We start from the raw sequence: 15,000 nt of genomic DNA, 5'->3' as shown, positions 1-15,000 counted from the left end.
GGACTACGACGAGAACGCCTTAAGCTTCGCCAACGTTTCGCCAACTCGTGCGGGAGACTTTTTCCGCTTCGCGGCAAGTCGTCGCGCCGTGCTCTCCGCATCAACCGCGTACGCAGCGAACCGCAAACGTCGGGCGCAGCCTCCTCACCTCCCTGCGCTTTGCGCGCGAACGTTCCCTGTTCGCGCGGCAAAGCCTGGAGGAGGCACGGCCCCGCAGCGTGTTCGAGCGCCCGGTCTACGGGACACCCTGCTTACTTCGAGGGCAACAAGCGCAACGCAAGGCTGCGATCTCGCGCACTTTGCGCACGGCTGGAGAAGCTTTGCTGGCCGGCTTTCGCTCCTCGTGTTTACCGTGCGTTAAAGTTGCGCGTCCGTGGCTCTCGCAGCTCTTGCGCGCCCGGTCGCAGAGAGGAGTACGCAACCTCGACCGCACTTTCCCTGCAGGCTTCCTTCCGACTCGAAGTCCTGCGGCGGTCTCAACGAGGTGCCACATCCTCAATGCAGTCGGTCGCCCCCGTTTCGGTTGGGCTCTGGCACGACGGTCGCCACCGTCTCGCCCTTGAGTGGCCGCTGTTGGCGCTCGCTGTGAGGTGTTCAGCGTGCTGTCCGTGTTGCCGACGCGGTCAAAACGAGTCGACGGCTCACGTTCCCTTGTGCGCCGAAGGCTCTCTTGATATGTGATCCGACCCTCAGACAGACGAAGCCAAGGGAAGACCCAAGGCCGCAATGTGCGTTCAAAGAATCAGTGCTCAGTGTGTCCTGCAATTCACACCAAGTCTCGCAGCTGGCTGCGTTCTTCATCGACCCGAGAACCGAGTGATCCACCGCTTAGAGTCGTGAAAAAGTGTTTGTTCAATTCCGTACAGTCAAAACCAAACGTTTCTGGCACTCGGCCAAACAGTGGCCAAGAAGGGCGCTTTTCAGCGCACGCTTGGACTCCAAAACTCTGCCGCGCCTTTTTCGGCTGCCGCAAATCGAGCAAACGGTGTGTTTCGGACGGCGTTTCGCTTTCGCTACTTGCGAGTGCTTTCGTGGTCCACCCCTCTATAAATACTCGGGAGGCGTCGAAGCCGGTTCTCCAAGCCGGACCCGTAGGTATCGTTGTGTGCTCGCTCTCATTGGCCCGCCTAACCAGAAAATGCCTGCGGTACACCCATTTGGATAAGAGTGCACGCAGATGCGGGCCTCGACGGCTACACATTTCCTCGGGCGGCCGCCTCCCGGCCTCCGTGGAGCGCGGGATGCACGGTCCCATCGACAAGCCTCTCCCGTTTTTACCGTGGCGTCGCGGTTCACCACGGCAGGCGGGTCGGTCTCCTCCGCATAAAAAGGGGGACCCCCGCTTTTTGTTCCACGAAATCGCACAAGCTTTTTTCGCATCCACGGTTTGCCACCGCACACCAAAATGCCGATCCGGCTGCCTACTTTAGCCAACAGGTGGAGCCAGGCGCGCCGTACTTGCGCGGCACTTCCCACGTCCACCGAAGTCGGTGCCAAGGACCACTTTCGGCGCCGGAGCCGCGTACGAGCCTACTCGAGGCGGAAGAACGAAGCCAGCAAGGGCCTGGCCGCAAGTGCGTTCAATTGTCGGGACGTCCAAGTCCCTCGTTCTTCCGTGCTTCCTCTTTCGGCAAGTCGTTGCGGCACCTTCCCAAAGCGCGCAGACCCGCTAATCGCGACGAGCGCGACGTGGCCGTGCCGCCTTTCCCTCGGCAGCAAGCAAAACGCCTGGCAACGTCGACGCTCCCCTAACCGCGATCTCGCACCGTGTTTCGTGTGGCGAATTCAAAAGCCGGCCGGCGCTGCTGCAACCATTACGGTCGGTACGCATACGCCGCGGAGGGCGGGACGGTCATCGGAGCGTGCGGTTCCTCCATCGAGTACTGCGCACCTCGGCCGTCGCATCGCCGTGCCATGACCGGCCGCGCGTCAACGCGAACCGGTGCCAGCGAGATCCCTCGCCTGCAAGAACCGACCGGCAGCCTCCGTCACCCGAGGACGCGGAGGCGCTTGCCGCGGACGGCGGGACGGTATGCACTGGTGCACAGCGGACCCGTCACATCGCCAGTTCCTTGACCGACCGCCGACGCTTGTGCCGTTCCTCTCGTACTTGGCAGTCGCCGCGCGATTGTCGGGTCTCGTTCTTGCACGCTCGAACGGTCGGGAGGGCACTCGGCTGGCGTTTCGGGAACGCGCAGCCTCGCCTTCTACCGACGTAACCACGACTCGCCGTTCGCGCTCCGCCGCTCCTGTTTACAGTACTAGGCGGTCCCGCAGCGGTCGGGTCGCGCATTTCGAGCGCTTCGAGCCACGGTGCAGTGGCGGGTCGAAAGCCGACCTATGAGTGCGTTGCGCCGTTTGTACCCGCGTCCGCCACCTGGCCGACCGTCCAAGGTCGCGGTGTTGGCGTCCGCTGGGCGCAACAATTTGTCACGGGGTGCCGCTCCACATTCAGGCAGCCCCGTGGGGAAAAGCCGACCCCGCGTCCAAACGGGGTCAGCGGCAGAAAGTGTCGGGCGCAGACGCAGCTGAGGCGCTCACCCTTCACAATCCGTTAATGATCCTTCCGCAGGTTCACCTACGGAAACCTTGTTACGACTTTTACTTCCTCTAAATGATCAAGTTTGGTCATCTTTCCAACAGACCGGCGCAACCGAAAGGCCGCGCCGGACATCGGTCCGAAGACCTCACTAAATCATTCAATCGGTAGTAGCGACGGGCGGTGTGTACAAAGGGCAGGGACGTAATCAACGCGAGCTTATGACTCGCGCTTACTGGGAATTCCTCGTTCAAGGGGAACAATTGCAAGCCCCTATCCCAATCACGAAAGAAGTTCCACGGGTTACCCAGTCTTTTCAGACAGGGATAAAGACACGCTGCTTCCTTCAGTGTAGCGCGCGTGCGGCCCCGGACATCTAAGGGCATCACAGACCTGTTATTGCTCTGTTTCGTGCGGCTAGGAGCCGCTTGTCCCTCTAAGAAGGTTGTAAGGTGCTGGGAACCCCGCACCTATTTAATAGGCTAGAGTCTCGTTCGTTATCGGAATTAACCAGACAAATCGCTCCACCAACTAAGAACGGCCATGCACCACCATCCACCGAATCAAGAAAGAGCTCTCAATCTGTCAATCCTCCCAGTGTCCGGGCCGGGTAAGTTTTCCCGTGTTGAGTCAAATTAAGCCGCAGGCTCCACTCCTGGTGGTGCCCTTCCGTCAATTCCTTTAAGTTTCAGCTTTGCAACCATACTTCCCCCGGAACCCAAATACTTTGGTTTCCCGGAAGCTGCCCGCCGAGTCATTTGAGTAACTCAGGCGGATCGCTGGTTGGCATCGTTTATGGTCAGAACTAGGGCGGTATCTGATCGCCTTCGAACCTCTGACTTTCGTTCTTGATCAATGAAAACATTCTTGGCAAATGCTTTCGCAGTAGTTCGTCTTGCGACGGTCCAAGAATTTCACCTCTAGCGCCGCAATACGAATGCCCCCGTCCGTCCCTCTTAATCATTACCTCGTATTCCAAAAACCAACAGAACAGAAACGAGGTCTTGTTCTATTATTCCATGCAAGTTTATTCAGGCGACTCGCCTGCGTTGAGCACTCTAATTTTTTCAAAGTAAAAGCACCGGCCATCTCGAGGCACACAATGAAGTGCACCAAGAAAGAACCGGCATGATGTTCAGTCCGAGCCGTCGCATCGGGTAGATGCACTACTCGTCTGGAACTGAGATCCAACTACGAGCTTTTTAACCGCAGCAGCTTTAGTATACGCTATTGGAGCTGGAATTACCGCGGCTGCTGGCACCAGACTTGCCCTCCAATTGATCCTCGTTAAAGGATTTAGAGTGTACTCATTTCAATTACGGGGCCTCAAAAGAGTCCCGTATTGTTATTTTTCGTCACTACCTCCCCGTGCCGGGAGTGGGTAATTTGCGCGCCTGCTGCCTTCCTTGGATGTGGTAGCCGTTTCTCAGGCTCCCTCTCCGGAATCGAACCCTGATTCTCCGTTACCCGTAACAACCATGGTAAGCAAGTAACCTACCATCGAAAGTTGATAAGGCAGACACTTGAAAGAAACGTCGCCGGCTCGTGGCCATGCGATCAGCACAAAGTTATCCAGAGTCACCACACAATACGGGCCGAAACCCGATCGATCTTGGTCTAATAAAAGCACCCGTTACCCAAAGGGCTCCAGGCTCACTGCATGTATTAGCTCTAGAATTGCCACAGTTATCCAAGTAGGAAGAAACGATCTAAGGAACCATAACTGATTTAATGAGCCATTCGCGGTTTCGCCTTATTTCGGCATGTACTTAGACATGCATGGCTTAATCTTTGAGACAAGCATATGATTACTGGCAGGATCAACCAGGTAATCGTTCGACTGCGCGTCCGTCCTCGCCTTCGGCGGGCCGGACGCAGTCTGTGTGCGGCGGAGGCCACCTTCAGGCGCCCCAACACGCTTATTTTGCACTCCGAGATGACGGCGTTCGAGCTCGCTACGGCACAACCTTCCCGAAAGACGAGTGGGAGCCGTGCGGCAAGAAGCACGTTCATGCTCGCTCTTTTTCGTTGCATCGACTCGGTCGCGCCGTGCGGGTTGCCCAAGCCCGCTGCACTGTCGGTGGACCGGCCGGAACTAGCAACGGAGCCGAGACTGCAAAGCCGCCAGACGACGGGTCACGCCCGCGTCTTCGGCGCTTTCGCATCTGAATCGCCCGAGGACGACACGGAACACACCTCGATATCGTGGTAAAACGGCACCGTCCGACAACCAGCCCCTAACGCATCAAGCGGATGAGGCTGCAGACGACTGCCGTGGATTCCCCTGGAGCAGACCCGAGGACACGCTTGACGAGGCCGAAGCCCGCCGCATATCAGACACCCGGTCGCTTTCGCGTACGCCGCTCACGAGAACCCCCACATAATAGCAGCGATAAGTACCCAGACCTCCTTGGGCACTAATACGAGCGTACTCGAGAAAATTTCACCGCGGGTGTGCCCCGAAACGTGTGGCACGTTGAGCGTGCCACAAGTCTACGTCGCTCTCAAACCCGCCGAGGTCGTAGAATTTGCGACCCTACTCACGAAATTCCCACCGAGGATACGGCCGCAAACGTACCGCACCTTGGGTAGGCCACGAGTTTGTGCAACACTACGCTGACGGCACAGCACCGAGGTCGTGCGCGCACGCACGGGAAAATTCCGCCGCGGTTTCTGCCGAAAACGTGAGGCACCACGACTCTCCGCAAGTTCGCGTCGACTGCGAAAGACCGAAGTCGTGAACGACGTGTCCGCTACTCGCCGCCGACACGCTGGACACCAAACGTACAACGACTCGACGGCGTCGTAGAGGCCCACGACGCGGTTTTCCTTAACGACGTCTCGGCGTGGCACCGACAGGTTAGAACGGCCGACCAACGTTCCCTGTCCGCCGTTCGGCTCAGTCGAAGGGCTCGGCGACTTCGGCAACGCTGCGAAGCCGCACGGTGACGCACGCCATGTCCCCATTTTTTTTTTTTTTTTCTTTCTGCGTCTGCCGGGGTGCCCCTATAATAGCAGCGATAAGCACCCAGACCGCCGTGGGTCGCTCGCCCCGGCTGACGTGGTTTTTCGTACTCCTGCGGCGGTCGCCGTCAAGCACGTCCAAATACGCTACTTTCGTGGGCGCATTCACGCTCTTTCGCTTCGCCGGAGTGCCAGCACTCACTCTGCCAAAAACGGCGAACATCCGAGCGGCGGTTCCCACTTTTGCGTCGGCGTCGCAAACCCCGCCCCGGCAGACGAGGTTTGCCGTACTCGTGCGACGGTGGCCGGCGGGCACGTCGAAAGACGCCGATATCGTGCGCGAATTGGCGCACCTTGGCTTCACCGGAGTGCCGCCACTGACTCCTCCAAAAACGGCGAAGATCCGAGCGGCGCTTCCCACTTTCGCATCGGCGTCCCGAACTCCGCCCCGGCTGACGCGGTTTACCGTACTCGTGCGACGGTCGCCGGCGAGCACGTGGAAAGACGCCGATATCGTGCCCGAATCGGCTCCGTTCGGCTTCGCCGGAGTGCCAGCACTGGCTCGGCGAAAGACGACGAACATCCGAGCGACGGTTCTCACTATTGCGTACGCGTCGCAAACCCCGCCCCGGCAGACGCACTTTGCCGTACTCGTGCGACGGTCGCCGGCGAGCACGTAGAAAGACGCCGATATCGTGCCGGAATCGGCCCCGTTTGGCTTCGCCGGAGTGCCAGCACTCACTCGGCCACAAACGGCGAACATCCGAGCGGCGGTTCCCACTTAGCCGTCGGCGTCCCGAACTCCGCCCCGGCAGACGCGGTTGCCGAGTTCGTGCGACTAGCGACCGCGAAGCCGTCTCGCGACGCCGCTTTCGTGCGCGGCTCCCACTGCGACCTGGGTCACCCGAGGTCGACGAGCAAGAAAGAATGTCGAAAAAAAATTTTTTTTTTTTTTGCGTCTGCCGGGGTGCCCCTATAATAGCAGCGATAAGCACCCAGACCGCCATGGGTCGCTCGCCCCGGCTGACGTGGTTTTTCGTTTTCCTGCGGTGGTCGTCGTCAAGCACGTCCAAACACGCCACTTTCGTGGGCGCATTCGCGCTCTTTCGCTTCGCCGGAGTGCCAGCACTCACTCTGCCAAAAACGGCGAACATCCTAGTGGCGGTTCCCACTTTTGCGTCGGCGTCGCCAACCCCGCCCCGGCATACGCGGTTTGCCGTACTCGTGCGGCGGTGGCCGGCGGGCACGTCGAAAGACACCGATATCGTGCGCGAGTCGATGCTTCTTGGTCTCGCAGGAGGGCCGCCACTCACTCCTGCAAAAACGGCGAAGATCCGAGCGGCGCTTCCCACTTTTTCGTCGGCATCGCAAACCTCGCCCCGGCAGACGCGCTTTGCCGTACTCGTGCGACGGTCGCCGGCGAGCACGTCGAAATACGCCGATATCGTGCCCGAATCGGCCCCGTTTCGCTTCGCCGGAGTGCCAGCACTCACTCGGCCAAAAACGGCGAACATCCGAGCAGCGGTACCCACTTAGCCGTCGGCATCCCGAACTCCGCGCCGGCTGACGCGGTTGCCGAGCTCGTGCGACTAGCGACCGCGAACGCGTCTCGCGACGCCGCTTTCGTGCGCGGCTCCCATTGCGACCTGGGTTACCCGAGCTCGACCAGCAAAAAAGAAGGTCGAAAAAAAATTTTTTTTTTCTGCGTCTGCCGGGGTGCCCCTATAATAGCAGCGATAAGCACCCAGACCGCCGTGGGTCGCTCGCCCCGGCTGACGTGGTTTTTCGTACTCCTGCAGCGGTCGCCGTCAAGCACGTCCAAATACGCCACTTTCGTGGGCGCTTTCGCGCTCTTTCGCGTCGCCGGTGTGCCAGCACTCACTCTGCCAAAAACGGCGAACATCCTAGTGGCGGTTCCCACTTTTGCGTCGGCGTCGCCAACCCCGCCCCGGCATACGCGGTTTGCCGTACTCGTGCGGCGGTGGCCGGCGGGCACGTCGAAAGACACCGATATCGTGCGCGAGTCGATGCTTCTTGGTCTCGCAGGAGGGCCGCCACTCACTCCTGCAAAAACGGCGAAGATCCGAGCGGCGCTTCCCACTTTTTCGTCGGCATCGCAAACCTCGCCCCGGCAGACGCGCTTTGCCGTACTCGTGCGACGGTCGCCGGCGAGCACGTCGAAATACGCCGATATCGTGCCCGAATCGGCCCCGTTTCGCTTCGCCGGAGTGCCAGCACTCACTCGGCCAAAAACGGCGAACATCCGAGCAGCGGTACCCACTTAGCCGTCGGCATCCCGAACTCCGCGCCGGCTGACGCGGTTGCCGAGCTCGTGCGACTAGCGACCGCGAACGCGTCTCGCGACGCCGCTTTCGTGCGCGGCTCCCATTGCGACCTGGGTTACCCGAGCTCGACCAGCAAAAAAGAAGGTCGAAAAAAAATTTTTTTTTTCTGCGTCTGCCGGGGTGCCCCTATAATAGCAGCGATAAGCACCCAGACCGCCGTGGGTCGCTCGCCCCGGCTGACGTGGTTTTTCGTACTCCTGCAGCGGTCGCCGTCAAGCACGTCCAAATACGCCACTTTCGTGGGCGCTTTCGCGCTCTTTCGCGTCGCCGGTGTGCCAGCACTCACTCTGCCAAAAACGGCCAACATCCGAGCGGCGGTTCCCACTTTTGCGTCGGCGTCGTAAACCCCGCCCCGGCAGACGCGGTTTGCCCTACTCGTTCGACGGTCGCCGGCGAGCGCGTCGAAAGACGCCGATATCGTGCGCTAATTGGCGCTCCTTGGCTTCTCCGGAGTGCCGCCACTCACTCCTCCAAAAACGGCGAAGATCCGAGCGGCGTTCTCCACTTTCGCATCGGCGTCCCGAACTCCGCCCGGGCTGACGCGGTTTACCGTACTCGTGCGACGGTCGCCGCCGGGCACGTCGAAAGACGCCGATATCGTGCCGTAATCGGCCCCGTTTGGCTTCGCCCGAGTGCCAGCACTCACTCGGCCAAAAACGGCGAACATCCGAGCAGCGTTTCCCACTTTCGCATCGGCGTCCCGAAGCCCGCCCCGGCAGACGCGGTTTGCCCTACTCGAGCGACGGTCGCCGGCGATCACGTCGAAAGGCGCCGAATTCGTGCACGAATCGATGCTTCTTGGTCTCGCAGGAGGGCCGCCACTCACTCCTGCAAAAACGGCGAAGATCCGAGTTGCGCTTCCCACTTTTTCGTCGGCGTCCCGAACTACGCCCCGGCTGACGCGGTTTACCGTACTCGTGCGACGGTCGCCGGCGGGCACTTCAAAATACGCCGATTTCGTGGGCGCATTCACGCTGTTTCGCTTCCCCGGAGTGCCAACACTCACTCTGCCGAAAGCGGCGATCATCCGAGCGGCGGTTCCCACTTTTGCGTCGGCTTCGCAAACGGCGCCCCGGCAGACGCGCTCGTGCGACGTACTCGTGCGACGGTCGCCGGCGAGCACGTCGAAAGACGCCGATATCGTGCTCGAATCGACCCCGTTTCGCTTCGCCGGAGTGCTGCCAGTCACGGCGCAGAGAACGGCGAACAAGTGTTTTTTTTTTTTTTTCCTAGAATTTGTGTTATAGAAGGCACATTTGATATCGGACGATAATTTTCAACTTTATCACGCGCACCGATTTTCGTGTAGAGGTTTGCAAGTTTATGGGAATTTCTCCACTTGGAATAATGCGATTTAGTAGTACTACGAGAACTTCATGGATGTACTCAAGGGTACGGGGCAAGTCAGTTACGTCAACACCTGCAGATTTTTTACACTTCAAACTGAAAATTGTTGGTTGTGAGTCCTCGTGTGATATTAAAGGCCGATTCGCTAACACATAGAACAAAGAAAGAAAGGAAGAAAAAACGCCCGCGCTCGCTCAAGAAACCTGGGTTCGCAACAAGTGGCAACAACAAGCAACCGAGCGAGTGCGCCAAAACCCGTGGCGGCCGAACAAACGCGAAGTCCCAACCGCGTCAGCCGGGGCGGCACGGGACAGGAAAAATCACTTCAGCCGGGGCGGCGGGGCACCGAATAAACCTCGTCACCTCGTCGCAGGATAAAAGAGGAAACAAAAAGTCTAAACAGCGTCTGCTGGAGCGAATGCGTAATAAAACAACAACAACAACAAAAAAAAAACACCCGCGCTCAAGAAGTCTGCAATCCTCACAAAAGGCGACTGTGACCGAGCAGCGTCAGCCGGGGCCGTGCGGAAACGGAAAAACCGCGACTACCGGGGCGTCGAGGCACCGAAAAATCCACTTCAGCCGCGGCGAAAAAAAAAACAAAAAGAAAGACGGAGGGGGGGGGGGGAACCACGTCTGCCGGGGCGAAGGAAAAAAAAAACGCGTCTGCCGGGGCGAGCCCGGGTGCGGCACCACCGGGAAAACTGTGGCAAACAGACATGGCGATCGAGTGAGTGGGCCGCCAGCCAGGCTCAGCCAAAAAGTGCAAAGTCCGAACTGCGTCAGCCGGGGCGGCAAAAACCGCGTCAGCCGGGGCGGCGCAAAAAACCGCGTCTGCCGGGGCGGCACGAAACCGCGTCAGCCGGGGCGGGGCGAAAACTGCGTCAGCCGGGGCGAAAAGAAAAAAAAAAAACGCGTCTGCCGGGGCAAGCCCGGGTGCGGCACCACCGGGAAAACTGTGGCAAACAGACATGGCGATCGAGTGAGTGGGCCGCCAGCCAGGCACAGCCGAAAAGTGCAAAGTCCGAACCGTGTCAGCCGGGGCGACGCAAAAACCGCGTCAGCCGGGGCGGCGCGAAAACCGCGTCAGCCGGGGCGGCACGAAACCGCGTCAGCCGGGGCGGCGCGAAAACTGCGTCAGCCGGGGCGGCGCGAAAACCTCGTCAGCCGGGGCGAGCGAAAAGGGGGGGGGGGAACCACGTCTGCCGGGGCGAAAGAAAAAAAAACGCGTCTGCCGGGGCGAGCCCGGGTGCGGCACCACCGGGAAGACTGTGGCAAACAGACATGGCGATCGAGTGAGTGGGCCGCCAGCCAGGCTCAGCCCAAAAAGTGCCAAGTCCGAACTGCGTCAGCCGGGGCGGCAAAAACCGCGTCAGCCGGGGCGGCGCGAAAACCGCGTCTGCCGGGGCGGCGCGAAAACTGCGTCTGCCGGGGCGAGCCCGGGTGCGGCACCACCGGGAAAACTGTGGCAAACAGACATGGCGATCGAGTGAGTGGGCCGCCAGCCAGGCACAGCCGAAAAGTGCTAAGTCCGAACTGCGTCTGCCGGGGCGGCACGAAACCGCGTCAGCCGGGGCGGCGCGAAAACCGCGTCTGCCGGGGCGGCACGAAACCGCGTCAGCCGGGGCGGCGCGAAAACTGCGTCAGCCGGGGCGAGCCCGGGTGCGGCACCACCGGGAAAACTGTGGCAAACAGACATGGCGATCGAGTGAGTGGGCCGCCAGCCAGGCACAGCCGAAAAGTGCTAAGTCCGAACTGCGTCTGCCGGGGCGGCACGAAACCGCGTCAGCCGGGGCGGCGCGAAAACCGCGTCTGCCGGGGCGGCACGAAACCGCGTCAGCCGGGGCGGCGCGAAAACTGCGTCAGCCGGGGCGAGCCCGGGTGCGGCACCACCGGGAAAACTGTGGCAAACAGACATGGCGATCGAGTGAGTGGGCCGCCAGCCAGGCACAGCCGAAAAGTGCTAAGTCCGAACTGCGTCAGCCGGGGCGGCAAAAACCGCGTCAGCCGGGGCGGCGCAAAAAACCGCGTCTGCCGGGGCGGCACGAAACCGCGTCAGCCGGGGCGGCGCGAAAACTGCGTCAGCCGGGGCGAAAGAAAAAAAAAAAAACGCGTCTGCCGGGGCGAGCCCGGGTGCGGCACCACCGGGAAAACTGTGGCAAACAGACATGGCGATCGAGTGAGTGGGCCGCCAGCCAGGCACAGCCGAAAAGTGCTAAGTCCGAACTGCGTCTGCCGGGGCGGCACGAAACCGCGTCAGCCGGGGCGGCGCGAAAACCGCGTCTGCCGGGGCGGCACGAAACCGCGTCAGCCGGGGCGGCGCGAAAACTGCGTCAGCCGGGGCGAGCCCGGGTGCGGCACCACCGGGAAAACTGTGGCAAACAGACATGGCGATCGAGTGAGTGGGCCGCCAGCCAGGCACAGCCGAAAAGTGCTAAGTCCGAACTGCGTCTGCCGGGGCGGCACGAAACCGCGTCAGCCGGGGCGGCGCGAAAACCGCGTCTGCCGGGGCGGCACGAAACCGCGTCAGCCGGGGCGGCGCGAAAACTGCGTCAGCCGGGGCGAGCCCGGGTGCGGCACCACCGGGAAAACTGTGGCAAACAGACATGGCGATCGAGTGAGTGGGCCGCCAGCCAGGCACAGCCGAAAAGTGCAAAGTCCGAACCGTGTCAGCCGGGGCGACGCAAAAACCGCGTCAGCCGGGGCGGCGCGAAAACCGCGTCAGCCGGGGCGGCACGAAACCGCGTCAGCCGGGGCGGCGCGAAAACTGCGTCAGCCGGGGCGGCGCGAAAACCTCGTCAGCCGGGGCGAGCGAAAAGGGGGGGGGGGGAACCACGTCTGCCGGGGCGAAAGAAAAAAAAAACGCGTCTGCCGGGGCGAGCCCGGGTGCGGCACCACCGGGAAGACTGTGGCAAACAGACATGGCGATCGAGTGAGTGGGCCGCCAGCCAGGCTCAGCCCAAAAAGTGCCAAGTCCGAACTGCGTCAGCCGGGGCGGCAAAAACCGCGTCAGCCGGGGCGGCGCGAAAACCGCGTCTGCCGGGGCGGCGCGAAAACTGCGTCAGCCGGGGCGAGCCCGGGTGCGGCACCACCGGGAAAACTGTGGCTAACAGACATGGCGATCGAGTGAGTGGGCCACCAGCCAGGCTCAGCCAAAAAGTGCCAAGTCCGAACTGCGTCAGCCGGGGCGGCAAAAACCGCGTCAGCCGGGGCGGTGCAAAAAAACCGCGTCTGCCGGGGCGGCACGAAACCGCGTCAGCCGGGGCGGCGCGAAAACTGCGTCAGCCGGGGCGAAAGAAAAAAAAAAACGCGTCTGCCGGGGCGAGCCCGGGTGCGGCACCACCGGGAAAACTGTGGCAAACAGACATGGCGATCGAGTGAGTGGGCCGCCAGCCAGGCACAGCCGAAAAGTGCTAAGTCCGAACTGCGTCTGCCGGGGCGGCACGAAACCGCGTCAGCCGGGGCGGCGCGAAAACCGCGTCTGCCGGGGCGGCACGAAACCGCGTCAGCCGGGGCGGCGCGAAAACTGCGTCAGCCGGGGCGAGCCCGGGTGCGGCACCACCGGGAAAACTGTGGCAAACAGACATGGCGATCGAGTGAGTGGGCCGCCAGCCAGGCACAGCCGAAAAGTGCTAAGTCCGAACTGCGTCTGCCGGGGCGGCACGAAACCGCGTCAGCCGGGGCGGCGCGAAAACCGCGTCTGCCGGGGCGGCACGAAACCGCGTCAGCCGGGGCGGCGCGAAAACTGCGTCAGCCGGGGCGAGCCCGGGTGCGGCACCACCGGGAAAACTGTGGCAAACAGACATGGCGATCGAGTGAGTGGGCCGCCAGCCAGGCACAGCCGAAAAGTGCTAAGTCCGAACTGCGTCAGCCGGGGCGGCAAAAACCGCGTCAGCCGGGGCGGCGCAAAAAACCGCGTCTGCCGGGGCGGCACGAAACCGCGTCAGCCGGGGCGGCGCGAAAACTGCGTCAGCCGGGGCGAAAGAAAAAAAAAAACGCGTCTGCCGGGGCGAGCCCGGGTGCGGCACCACCGGGAAAACTGTGGCAAACAGACATGGCGATCGAGTGAGTGGGCCGCCAGCCAGGCACAGCCGAAAAGTGCTAAGTCCGAACTGCGTCTGCCGGGGCGGCACGAAACCGCGTCAGCCGGGGCGGCGCGAAAACCGCGTCTGCCGGGGCGGCACGAAACCGCGTCAGCCGGGGCGGCGCGAAAACTGCGTCAGCCGGGGCGAGCCCGGGTGCGGCACCACCGGGAAAACTGTGGCAAACAGACATGGCGATTGAGTGAGTGGGCCGCCAGCCAGGCACAGCCGAAAAGTGCTAAGTCCGAACTGCGTCTGCCGGGGCGGCACGAAACCGCGTCAGCCGGGGCGGCGCGAAAACCGCGTCTGCCGGGGCGGCACGAAACCGCGTCAGCCGGGGCGGCGCGAAAACTGCGTCAGCCGGGGCGAGCCCGGGTGCGGCACCACCGGGAAAACTGTGGCAAACAGACATGGCGATCGAGTGAGTGGGCCGCCAGCCAGGCACAGCCGAAAAGTGCTAAGTCCGAACTGCGTCTGCCGGGGCGGCACGAAACCGCGTCAGCCGGGGCGGCGCGAAAACCGCGTCTGCCGGGGCGGCACGAAACCGCGTCAGCCGGGGCGGCGCGAAAACTGCGTCAGCCGGGGCGAGCCCGGGTGCGGCACCACCGGGAAAACTGTGGCAAACAGACATGGCGATCGAGTGAGTGGGCCGCCAGCCAGGCACAGCCGAAAAGTGCAAAGTCCGAACCGTGTCAGCCGGGGCGACGCAAAAACCGCGTCAGCCGGGGCGGCGCGAAAACCGCGTCTGCCGGGGCGGCACGAAACCGCGTCAGCCGGGGCGGCGCGAAAACTGCGTCAGCCGGGGCGAGCCCGGGTGCGGCACCACCGGGAAAACTGTGGCAAACAGACATGGCGATCGAGTGAGTGGGCCGCCAGCCAGGCACAGCCGAAAAGTGCTAAGTCCGAACTGCGTCAGCCGGGGCGGCAAAAACCGCGTCAGCCGGGGCGGCGCAAAAACCGCGTCTGCCGGGGCGAAATAAAAAAAAAAAACAAAGAAAAAAGCCCGCGCTTAATCAAAAGAAAACAAAGAAAAAAGCTTGCGCTTAATCAAAAGAAAACAAACAAAAAAAGTTCGCGCTTAAGCCTGGCGGTGGAACCACCGGGGCAAACAGACCTGGCGATCGAGTGAGTGGGCCGCCAGCCAGGCACAGCCAAAAAGTGCAAAGTCCGAACCGCGTCAGCCGGGGCGGCGCGAAAACCGCGTCAGCCGGGGCGGCGCGAAAACCGCGTCAGCCGGGGCGGCGCAAAAACCGCGTCAGCCGGGGCGGCGCAAAAACTGCGTCAGCCGGGGCGGCACGGAAAAACGAAAACCGCGTCAGCCGGGGCGACATCAAAATGAGGAAAAAAAAAAAAAAACTGCCTTAGGACACCTGCGTACACTTTCATGCGTTTGGGCATATCTCTCTGTAACACGCGCGCCCCTCGTTACGCGCGGCACTCTGTTTTCTCCGACACCCATATTTCGGCGGCATGTGGCACGCGCGCCCGTCCCTACGCACGGCACACCGCAGTGCTTTCTCGATATTTTTCTTTTCCTCCAACACCGTCATCTATAGGCTTTTAGTGACCTGTTGCTCGTGGCACAAGTTCGCTTGCTCTGACACCTCTTGCATGCGCACCGTTTTTGCGCACGGTGCTATGCCGCAAAGCACGGCAGTCGCATGCGTTTCTCTCAGGCACCTCTTTTTTGACACAACGCTGTGGTGCTTAGAAACACACGCGC

The 15,000-nt window shown here is 61.7% G+C and overlaps 2 non-coding genes across 2 annotated transcripts; both read right to left on the bottom strand.

The window, feature by feature from the left end:
• Positions 1 to 683: 683 nt before the first annotated feature.
• On the bottom strand, positions 684 to 836 carry LOC142795471 (5.8S ribosomal RNA). The gene has a single exon (XR_012893055.1). It is a non-coding gene; the product is annotated as a 5.8S ribosomal RNA (ribosomal RNA).
• A 1,719-nt stretch (positions 837 to 2,555) lies between these two features.
• LOC142795472 (small subunit ribosomal RNA) lies at positions 2,556 to 4,370 on the bottom strand. Its single transcript, XR_012893056.1, has one exon. It is a non-coding gene; the product is annotated as a small subunit ribosomal RNA (ribosomal RNA).
• Positions 4,371 to 15,000: the final 10,630 nt, after the last annotated feature.

The sequence above is a fragment of the Rhipicephalus microplus genome, unplaced genomic scaffold, assembly GCF_043290135.1.
Source record: "Rhipicephalus microplus isolate Deutch F79 unplaced genomic scaffold, USDA_Rmic scaffold_690, whole genome shotgun sequence".
Classification (NCBI taxonomy): Eukaryota; Metazoa; Arthropoda; class Arachnida; order Ixodida; family Ixodidae; genus Rhipicephalus; species Rhipicephalus microplus.
This window is presented reverse-complemented; position numbering and strand designations above follow the sequence as displayed.